Source organism: Montipora foliosa, unplaced genomic scaffold, assembly GCF_036669935.1.
Source record: "Montipora foliosa isolate CH-2021 unplaced genomic scaffold, ASM3666993v2 scaffold_485, whole genome shotgun sequence".
Taxonomy (NCBI): Eukaryota; Metazoa; Cnidaria; class Anthozoa; order Scleractinia; family Acroporidae; genus Montipora; species Montipora foliosa.
Genome location: NW_027179795.1, coordinates 815,535 through 828,034, shown reverse-complemented (window position 1 = coordinate 828,034; position 12,500 = coordinate 815,535).

The window sequence follows — 12,500 nt, the reverse complement described above, 5'->3', positions numbered from 1 at the left end:
GATCGTATCACGAAGCCAGGTCTCGGTAAAAAACCCTAAATCAGGTTTAAAGTCCAAAACGACGTCCCTCACCTCATCGATTTTAGGAGCAAGAGACATAGTGTTGGCCAGCATCAGTGAGATACCAAATACGCTGTTCTGTTGATCGGGAGGTATCAGGCAAGGAACTTTTAAGATGTTACTCACACTCCGCACTGCTCTGGATGCGCGCACACAAGCCTGCACGCGATCCCGAGATGAAACCACTGGGATGGAACGGCTGCAATCGTTGCTTGGACCAAAGGTGTCAACTTGAATATTTAATGGCAGCAATGGCGAGTTATGTAAATTACTATCTTCCAATACTTGACTCACAGAAGTTGTAGGAAAACTCACAGAATAAAGTGAATTGGAGTCGTTACGGTCCTTGACGATGTTAGCAGGGTCGACGGACGGGGAAGACCAGAATCGTGCACATTTCCTCACTCCTCCACGGCAAGCAAAGGTGGCGCATAACCAGTGGACCTCATCGCCTGATGAAGACTAGCAGTATGCAGTCGAAACTTCGCGATCTACATCACACTGACCACATCGTGAAACAAACGAGAATACTTTATTATTATTGTACTTAACCACGATGTATAACAGCAACCTTTTTTACGACATTAACCTACCAATAAGCATGGCAGTCATGCATGGCGCATGGCAGATTGCAGATTATAGACTGCAGATTACGCAGGTTGCGCAGATTGAGTACTTTTTCATTTGGTAACCAGAAAGAGGTGCTCTACATCGACATGTCCCTTAACTTGTAAAAATCATGTACCCAAACAATGCACTTTGCATCACGCACTGGAGACGGTTAATGTGTTACCCCCAAACAATGAGACCACAGATTAGGAAAGGATAAATTAAAGAGTAATAAAGGCTAATAAGGAGTTAGATAATATACCAACACTTATATAAGTTGCAATGGGAGCAATTCGGTGTTTCCAACCAAGATTCCAATCAATAAAAACTCCAAGATATTTAATAAACGACTCTTGTTTCAATTTCTTTTCAGTCAAGGTCAAGTGGATATTAGATGTTAATTTTCTTTCGTCGGGATGGAAAACTACAAAACTAGATTAGGTCAGATTAACTATACTAAAAGAAAGAACATTCGCACAAAAGCCAAGCATTGATACCAGATAGCTCAAAACTAACAAAAGTCTGGAGAGAAATATTTTTTTTTTTTACAAAATACATTTTTACAATCAAAAAATAAATGAAAGAGTAGTTAAGAGAGTATAGGTAGTGATGAGAGAATAGTTGTTGGTATTAAATTTCATGCAACAGACTTCAATGAGGGGGTTACGTAAACCTTAAAGTCCAAGGGATTGTTATTTTTATGGTTATGAAGGCTTCAGTTTGTTCTTCCTTCCAGTTTTCGGCAAAACAATCGTCTTCTCATAGCAGTCGGTCATTAAAACTTCCCCTGTAAAGCTTCAATTCTTCACGTTTCTCATAATGCAGGACAAAAACCTCGTATAAAAGGAGAGCTGGGGCCCGTTTCTCAAAGGTCCCGAAACTTTCCGGGCCACTTGCGGGTGTCACATTTCCCTCTGTATCTCAAGAACGGAGAGGATTTAAGTAGTCAAACTTAACAATGATTTTGATTTTTGTTACCTTGAAAACATGTTAAAAGATCGGATTTCCAAACCAAGCGGTTGAAAGTTTTACACATGGCCCTGGGGGCCGTTTCTCGAAAGTCCCGAAACTTTACGGCCCAATTTCGGGTGTCACAATTCCCTTTGTGTGTCAAGAATGGAGAGGATTTAATTCGTCAAACTTCACACTTATTCTTCTTTTTGTTTCCTTGAAAACATGTTAAAAGATCGACTTTCCAAAACAAGCGGTTGGCAATTTCACAAATGGCTTTTCGGGCCCGAAAAGGTTTCGGGGCTTTCGAGAAACGGGCCCCAGATATTCAAAACTAATGACACGGTCAATGGCTGTACTTAAAGACAAAAGTTCCAAATGAAAAATGCTGTTTGTTCAATGGTCTTCAAACTTGAAACCAGTACTGTACGGCAGTTAGGACACACAAGGTAGCTTTTTAAGCAATAGGGAGTTTAAGAAACCACGACGGCTACGGTGACGAAAACATCAGTCCAAAATATAACTTTGAGCTGTTTTAAGTATTTCATGATTATTCCATCTTGTTTATATTATTCAATGTGATTGAAGTGTCCTAAAACTGGATTGGTACAGACGGATTTGAAGTAACGAGTGAGACTGAAAGATTTACGGTAGTTTGTCCACGTTGTCGTCAAAACCTTAAATTTGGTCATTTCACGTAGTAGTTTTGACGAGTACGGAAGAGAAATGTTCAAAAAAGCGTGCCGCACGTGCAGCACGAGCATTTTTCCAATTTTGAGGTTTTATGACGAACGTCACCAATTGAAGATAAACTTTCAGTTTTTTTTTTCATTTACTCCTCTAAATTAAGCGTCGTTTGGACCATTGTCACTTTTGAGGAACTACCACACTTTTGTCATATTAAAGAGGTTGAAATAGTCACGAAGTGATTACAAAAACGCGAATATATATTTTGAGATGACGATCTCGTTGCCGCCGTTGTCGTTGCTTGAGCTCCCTACAAATACACTGCAACTGCCTTCAACAAACAGCATTTTTATGATACATTTACTTTCCGGACTGCAGCCCTCATTTTAAGTGTTTAGTTTTTTTCTTTCTTTTTTTTTTTTGAGAAAATGGAGGTTACTACTGCTACCAAGTTTGCGTATACGATTAATTAGAGGTAGAAGCAATAAATGAAAGTGTTTAGGAGTATTATCAGTTAAAAGCTCACAGCTTTGTCGTGGTTGTTGGTATGTTGTTCAACAGATGAGCTAAATGTTTGCCAGTGCATTTAAAGATGTTATCAAATGGGAACCCCCAATATTTTCTGCGGCTGAGGCACCGACACAAATTCACGCAATCTGTAAAAAAGATAATCAAAACCTGGTCAAAAAGTACAGAAATTGCCTAGCCTTCATGGGATTCGTTTTAAATCTCAAATTTCGGTAATATAAACAAGTGGCCAAGTTACAAAAAAAAAAAAAAAGATTATATTCTGGTAAGGATTTTGGTGTTTCATGTTTGACGCCCCGTCCACACGAAGACGATTGTAAACGCAAACGCTAGTAAACGCATATTTTTATCTCCGTCCACACGAAGACGATCATCGTTTACGTAGCGTTTTCACCCGACCACACGAAAACGCTCGTAAACGCAGAAGTCGTTTTACTCGAGTAAAAGTGCTTGTAGTTGTGGATAACAATCTTGAGAGGTTTAGTCTTCTTCTTTTGTAGTTTTCCTGTATATCGATTATTGCAAGATTAAATTGAATGCTCGCAATTATGCTTGAAATAAGCGCAAGCATGACACAGCTCAACACTCGTGTGTACGCCATCTTGGAAACGCACTCGATAAAAGAGACTGGCGCTGACATCTGACGTCAGCGTTTTCACAGCGTTTACGAAAATATACGTTTACGGCCGTCCACACGAAGACGCATAAACGGCGTTTTCAAATTTATCCACTTTGGAGAGCGTTTTCGAATTTATGCCTTTACGGTGAGCGTTTTCATCGTCTCCGTGTGCACGGAAGGCCTAAACGCATAAAAAAGTTTGCGTTTACTAGAGTTTGCGTTTACAATCGTCTTCGTGTGGACGGGGCCTGAGTGCCCTTGTCTCAATTTAAATTCTTCAGTAATTCTTACATCTGAGAAAAGATCATCTGATTATGAGCAAGTGGAAATCGGGGTAAAACACAAAGCACTACAGAACAAGATTCAGTGATACTTGGGATAAAATGGCTTGCGTAGAGCTGTGAGCTGTAAACTATTGATTAGGGGTAATAATGTAATAAAAAATTAGTCTAGAATTCATCGCTTTCTTGCTACAGTTTTGCTTCGTGTGATAACGAAGTAACCACACTCTAAGGGGAATCAGCGCAGTGAAATCTCACCGATAAGAGAAACGTAAAACGTCTGTGAGTCAGTGCCAAGTTCATTGGTAGCGTTGCAACTATAGTTCCCATCCTGGTTGATTTTGCTCCACACTATTCCCCAAGTGCTGGAAGCCAAGGTTGTTGACGAGTTCATCATTAATATGTTGATCGGTCGCGTCCCTTCAGACAAGCACGACACATAATGCTCCGAGACTGTTCGAACCACTCGTAAGGGGATTATTACCTTCGCTTTACCTGAAAAAAAAAACGATGTACAGATTTTAGCCATCAGTTAACTATAGTACATTGTAGAGGAAAATCAGAGCCCCCAAATCGTCAAAGGACCATCATAAATACTCTTGTTTTTCGGCCATTTTAAAATGATCAAAAACGATAAAGGAACTGCGGTGATAAACATATTGTAATGCATTTCAACCTGTGGTTTCGTTTGATACAACATACATGTTCAGAAGTGACGGTTGAACAAATTTTTATGTGTAAAACTTTGAGAGAGACTAGTAACTAAGATTAAGAACAATGCTCTTAAGAAATAAAGGTAATATAAGCAGTGAAAACTGTCTTGTTTAATTGGCTTACAGAAAGAAAACTTTAGCTGTCTCTACACAAAATGGGACTACTGTACACCCAGGAAGTATAAATTTAATTTGATTCGCACACTGACCTACCGCTGTTTACGCATTTGTTCAACATCCTCATTGTTAGCCTACTCTGTCTCAAGTTAAGAAGCTATTACTCCAAAACGGCTACCCGGGAGCCATCATTTCTTAAAATATGAAGGGAATTATAAGGAAACATCAGAATAATGTTTCAGATCCTATTTCCACAGTCCCTAAAAGAGATGTAATCAATGTTTTACCCTATTTACGTTTTTAAAGTGAAGTGATCAACGCTGTCTCAACTCTTGTATTAGTAAGTTCTTTGGCTTCGTTAACGTTAAGTTGACATTTCAAAACCCCCGCCGAATCAAATCTATTTCGCATACAAAGACCGTTTCTGTAAATCTCAAAAATCCAAGATTGTGTACAAAGCCTGTTGTTGGATTGCAATAACTTTTACATTGGTGAAACGAAATGTCGTTTACATGACCGGAAGACGGATCATTACAGAGCCCTTACAGGTAACGTTTACACTTCCGCTGTTGCGGATCACACAATCAAATTAAAACCGGTTACAACAGCAGGTGGACCATTTTGAAGCCTTCGAAAATGGAAGATCTGATTTGCACTCTAAAATAAAAGAAACCTTACTGATACGCAAGCTTAAACCAGCGTTAAACAAAAACGTAGGCAGTGAGAAACTCTGGCTTTATTAACCAATTAAACAAGCCAGTTTTCAATGCTTATATGACATTTGAGAGCATTGTTCTTAATCTAGTTACTAGTCTCTCTCAAATTTTTACATAAACACTTTTTAAAATTTGTTCAACCGTCACTTCTGAAGATGTATGTTGTATCATATGAAACGTCAAGTTAAAATGCATGAAATTTGTTTATGACCGCAGTTTGTTCATAGGACCATCTCCAGGATTCTTACACGTTTTAACGCTGTGAAGAACAAGATGCGGCAGTCTCTTAGCACCTCATTAAATTCTACTATATTATTATTTAAATTTTCTTTCAGCCCTTGACCACATCGAGTCGTGAAAAAGTTCATAGCTTTTATAGCCGATCACAAGGGATACATGGGATGGTGCAAAGAACGCACTCTACTCTTATCTACTGTTACTAGTGGGTTTGGAAACTCAGTTGACAAAAATGAAATCCAACAGGAAATGAAATTGTTTGAAGATGCTACAGAAAAAAATGCAAAGGACAAGCATCAATCCACCAAAACTCATGAATATATGATAGCAAGCTTTCCTTTAGCAAAAACAAAATTAGGCCTCATTTACACTAGGGTGCATGGCTTTAGTTCAATTCAAGCACTGCTTGAAGATGAAACCACCTTGATAAAACGGTGAAAACTTTATATAGCTAATGCCAGGAGGTTTTTGCAGATACAATCATAAAACAGTAGGAGGGGCCAATAGGCGGTCATAGTACAACTTTTGAGAGAGACATGTGCAATTTTGGCAAGAAGAAATATCACAGAGGCCGCTTCATTGAAGGACAGTGAGTGTTCGGTGGCATTTGCCTAGAAACCAAGGCCTGTTTTCTTCTTTTGGTAGGTCACAATCCACGCTTAAATATTGTCAAGGACGCGCGTGATGAGCAATGTGTGCGAAAGTCAACATTGCTTGCAAGACCAGGGCTATCATCTTGTCAAATATAATCCTTTGCTAAAAGCTGGTTTGCGCTAGCGACGAAGTCGGAGTCGGAGTCGTAAGAGGGCTTATGACGTGGTGAAAATCAAAGATCGGAGTCGTAAGCGGAGTCATAAGCTCGACGGAATCGTAGTCAGAAGAATCCGAACGTTTCCATTTTCTTCTGACTCCGCTTATGACTCCGTCGCTTATGATCCAGTGAAAACTAGATTGCCGGAGTCGGAATCAAAGCGTAAGAACCAACCAATCACAATGCTTAGTTTATACTTCCGCTTCTGCTTCCGACTCCGACAATGCAGTTTTCACTGGATCATAAGCGACGGAGTCATAAGCGGAATCGGTGTTCTGCTTCCGACTCCGACAGTTTGATTTTCGCTAGAACGTATCGCTCTGCGCTTCTGATTACGACTCCGACTCCGACTTCGTCGCTAGTGAAAACCAGCTTTAAACGTCGTCAACCCAGATACGCGCGTCCACACGCTGGGCTTGAAACTAAATCGTAGGAAGTTACATGAACAATAGTAGATATCCAACAGGAACACCCTAGGATCTGTTTGAAAGCTACTTACAAGAGTGGTTGTCTCGTCAACACTACAAATATGAACCCTTTGGATACATTGTTGAGCATATCGCCATTGTAGGATAACAAGCAAAATGCATAGAATGCACCGATTGTGATCCAGGAAATGCTACGCTTTATACAGGAGAGCAGGAGTGCAACGGTGAAGATAAAATGATACAACGGGCACCGAGATTTAAAAAAAATATGGTGGAAGTGATAATTCAATGTTTGATCAAGGATTTTCTGTTTCTTATATACGGGAATACGAACTTTATTACCAGTACGTTGGTTTGGAGCACCACTTCTTTCACTCATTTTTAAGAGGTTCCATCAAGTTAATACATAGATTTAGCCAAGCCTAAAGGCTGAGCTTCCTGATTATTTATTCTTACTGCGTTTAGGGTTTCGAATTGTCCGCGTTTTGGTGTTTCCCGTTGCTGCTTAATTAAATCATTTTCTTTCCTTTATTCTATAGAAAAAAAATCATTGCCTAACTAATGAATTCCACGGTAAATTTCACCCTAAATACCAAGATCGCATAAATCACGAAGCGATGAGTGCGATATCGGTTTTTCGAGTGAAATTTACTTTGGAACTCACCAGTTTAGCGTGAGCACCCGTTTCTTTCGAGTGAACGTTGCGTTGCGTTGCGTTGCGTGACATCGCCAAAAATGGTTGATAAGGAGACTAGCAACAAGTATGATTGATGCTATTTATCAAAACTTCGGAAGGCTGTGTAGTTTCTTTTTTTCTTTTTTTTTTTTTCTTTTTTTGTTGTTTTTTGTCTTTTTGTTGTCTTTTTTTGTCATAAAAGAGACGTTGCAATTCGGCCTTGGTTCGGACGCAATTAATATGGCAATTCTTTTGTCTTCCGCCATTTTAGTCCGGTATAAAAAGTCTGCCGTCGTTATTAGTATCGATTCTCAAAACTCTGCCAGCGGATAAAAGTTGGATCAATAGAACATGTGACAAAAAACTTAAGACCCAACTCAACCACCCCACAACAAACAAACATCAAATTGTTTCTCTGATGCATCTAGATTAAATTTGCATTTGGTGCATGCTCAGTAAATGTGAAAAATAAATAGGAAGGTAGCTCAAACACACTTCCTAATCTCTGGTTACTGCTAGTTTCTAGATATAAAAAATGTAAAAGTTGAGGAGAAGGGTACGAAAACAGTTGGTAACCCTTATCAAAATCTATTTGCATCTAATTAGGGTCATTCCTGGACATGCTCATTAAGTATTTACTTACCTTGCAGAGACAGGCAGTTTCCGTTGCCAGGATTCCAGTAAGTTGCATAACGTGCTATGAACCCTGGAGCCGAAACAGAGGAATCAGTAACGAATCGAACCTGTAGGACATTGCTCGCGCTCCGAACACACCAAGGACTTTGATAACCACAGCGTTTTATTTGTATGGAACTCGATGGATATTTTTTGTCATAAACTTTCACATAGTCATGTAAACAGTGACTTCCGCCATATTCTAGGCGAAAAAAAGAAAACTGCAAGTAAATGTAACTGCCTAGTGTTACAGTAATAGACCAGCTGCAGTTCAGGTTATGTGGGTAGCTGGCTGGATAATTCGGACTTGAGAAGGTTCCTTGAAGATCAGTCAAGTTGTGTGCGCACGACCCTAGGATAAAGAAGAGCTTTTTGTTAGTCTTTCATGTATTGAGAAGGACTAGCTAAAGCATATTTCTTTCCTACCCAAAATTTCATTCTTCTCAATTGCCAGGGAATAATCAAGCAACTACCAAAAACAAAAAATTCAATCAAGGATACAGAAGTTTTAAAACTTTTGTAACATTATACATCGACGACTTCAGTATTGATCTTAAAGAATACGCTACGGCAGACTTTGACAGGACTACGTAATTATGTCTTGGTTTAGTATGTATAAATTATCACTTACTGAACATCATCCGAGATTTAGAGGATTAGCTACAACATGCGTAAACACCGATGTGCATATAACAAAGAAACAATTGATATAAAGCTATAGAAATGCATTTCGGTTGTTGTGGTTAGAACAAAAAGCCGAGAGGAAGAAACATCTGTCCGGAAACAACCTTGCTCTAAATCCATGGTGATCATGTTAAAAAAATAACCATCTTAAGTGAGTGTCAACATTATCATTGACCAAAAAAAAGTCTTGAAGAATGATTCTAATATTTTTGATTCAATTTTTCCTCAGGATTGCACCTAATCTAAGATGAACGCAGATATTTATAAGCGTCATGCAGTAAATGTCCCCTTAAGCCTAAGCGTCTTCTCGATTGTGTATGTATCTACAACAATCCAGTGAACAATAGCTTTCGTATTATTATAAAGTTAGGATAATCGCAATTGCTTTATGTTTACTTCAACAGTAGAAACTTTGTGATTGTTATCGCGCTTATTGCATTCGAGCGAAGCGAGACGCTTACTAATCGTGTCGATTTGACCATTTTCGTGTGACTAACTACTCGCCTCGATCTGATGCGAGAGGCCTTGTGCCCACGCGTCGAGAAATAACGAAGAAAATTTTGCAGGCTCAGAACATGTGCTCGATTTGCTCGCGTTCACCTGCGCTGCCGGCGACTTTAGCATAATAATAATAATAATAATAATAATAATAATAATAATAATAATAATAATAATCATAATCATAATCATAATCATAATCATAATCATAATCATAATCATAATCATAATCATAATCATAATCATAATCATAATAATAATAATAATAATAATTCCAATTAAGAAAAGAAGTTTACAGTAAGAAAGAAGTTTACAGTAAAATTTGAAATAGGAAGACCTTGAGGTTATCCCTATAATGGTCTCCTGGGCGATCGAATTTTTCATGTCTGTAAAAATAAATTTATACTTATAAAATTCCTGCTTACAAATTTAAAATATTGAAAATAGTTAAAAATAGTAAAGCGTGCTCGTGTGTCCTTAGCATTTGCATTCTCTTAAAAATTAATGAATATTCATAAGTGTTTTCAGTTGGCTTTTGGAGCCTTTTACACTAGTTCCTCTTTCAAATACATGGTTAGGTAAGTTGTTCCAAGGCCTTATGATTCTTTCGAAAAAGGAATACTTAAAGCAATTTACCCTAGCTGATTTCGTGTGGATCTTGTATTGATGGTTGGCTATTAGTTGTTTTACTCCTACATGGCTCAAAATAGTCATTAAAATCTAAGCCATGTAGGCCGAAAACAATCTTGTAGCATTCAATCGATGACAAATACCATCTTCTATGTTCTAAAGAGTTCCAATTTAACAGTTTACAACGCTCTTCGTAAGGCATCTCGCGAGGTTTTTGTCCGAATGCAATTCGTGATGCTCTACGTTGAATTTTTTCGATAGATGAAATGTCTTTTACTAAACATGGAGCCCATACCGGACATGCATGTTCTAAAATTGGTCTTAATAGTGACTTACATAGCATAGAGAAAATTACAATGTTATTGCGGCTAACTGTGCGTTTTAACAAGCCTAGTACTCTATTTGCTTTTTTTACCTTAATATCTACATGATACGACCAAGTTAGGTCACTTGACATGTTAACACCCAGATCCTAATATGAATTTACAGATTTTAATAACGTGTTAGATGGGTAATATGAATGTTTGGTTTTGTCCTTCTTGTGCGTTATTCTCATTACTTCACACTTCTTTGTATTAAATTTGACTTGCCAGTCCGCTGCCCATCTGTCCAAAGAATCCAAATCAGACTGTAAGATAGTAATATCGCTTGGGTTGGTTAGATACCGGTAAATCTTTGTGTCGTCAGCAAATAACTTTATAGTCGATTTAACAACTTCTGGTACATCGTTGACGTAGATCAAAAATAAGATAGGCCCTAAAATGGTGCCTTGTGGAACTTCCGAAGTCACTGGAGACCAATCAGAATGGATGCCGGGTATTACGACTCTTTGTTTTCTGTTTGCCAGAAAGTTCCTTAACCATCGGAGAAGCTATCCGCTAATACCATATCGATTTAACTTCAGAAGTAAACGCTCATGAGCTACACTGTCAAATGCCTTAGCTAGGTCTAGGAAAATTGCATCCGTAGCTTTGGAGTTGGTTCTTGATACTGCCCAGTCATTGTAGCAGCTAAAATAGCCAAACTGGTTTTCATTTAAAACTTGATGGTGTAACCAGAATGTTGATATTCTCGAACATATGATTTCCTCGGCTACTTTGCAGATAACAAGGAAAGGTTACGTTTATACAAACGTTGGCCGTGTAGCACTTATATTTTAAACAGAGTTAACTGAATAGAGTGTAATGTGAAGTGCTATATTTCAATCCCATATGAACCATGTGAGCGTTAGCCCTACTGATGGAAATGGGCCCACACAAGGACAGAGAAAAACTCTGACCAGGGTGTAGCTCAGTCGGTAGAGCGGTGGAGATCTAACCCGAAGGTCGTGGGTTCATTTCCCACCCTGGTCAGAGTTTTTCTCTGTCCTTGTGTAGGCCCATTTCCATCAGTAGGGCTAACGCTCACATGGTTCATATGGGATTGAAATATAGCACTTCACATTACTTTCTATTCAGTTAACTCTACTTTGCAGATAATACTCGTTAAGGAGATTTGACGATAATTTTCTTTCTGGTGTTTGTGACCTTTCTTATAGATTGGTGTTATGTTTGCAATTTTTCAATTCACTGGTAGTAAACCAGAGGAAAAGGACTCGATGAACATTTTACATTACGAGGTAGACAATTGTGGTGCGCATTCTTTCAGGATGCGAGGTGAGACATGTCAAGACCTGGGGACTTATCGTGAATATTAAGTGCCTTCAGGTGTTTTTCTACTTCATTTGCAGTACAATAGATATTGCATAATTCATCGTTTCCTCTGTTTTCGAAGTGAGGTAGATCATTTTCTTCTTGGGTAAATACGGATGAAAAATACAGGTTCATTCGCTGTGCAATACTTTAGTCGTCGGTGATTTCCTCTTCTCCTTCTTTTAGCAAAACTTTTGTCCCCTTGCGTTTGAATTTATGTAATTCCAGAGCAGTTTTGGGTTGTTGTCGAATTTCACATTTTTTGCAAGGTCTTCAAGGTATTGCCATTTCGCGGAGGTACTTTTCTTTTTCAAGGTGTCGTTCAAGGCTTTGTAGGCAGTCCATGTTTCTACCCTTCCTAATCTTTTTGCTTTTTTGTATAATTTTAGCGTTTCTCTTTGAGTTTTTCTCCCCGAGTAAAATTGTGTATTTATTGATATTTAGCAACAAGTTAGTTTGTTTCGGAGCCGCTTTTTTCGCTCTTTCCAAAGAAACGGCTGCTCATATTCGAGCCTAAAACAACAAAAAAGGTAAGCCAATAAAGTGTGACGAAAACCGTTCATCGCGATTCCTAGCAGCCCCATGTATATATTTAAATTAAAACGCCGAAAAAATCTCGCCCGCCCAAGAAAAAGCATTATTTTCGGCGGCCATAGTCCCCGATTATTTGCGACAATATATAGTACTAGAAACTGTTGTGCATTTGCCGGGTTACTGGTCGCAGACCGAATCTGTGTTTTGACCTGGGCAAAACCTCATCTACCGTAACAGAAAGCCTTACTATTGCCTATCTTTTAAACAGACGCGGTCAGATTTTGAGAACAATTTTGTTTGCTTCGGTTTCAGCTCTGTTTACATAGTTACATAGTGGCAGTTTAGAATACGTGAA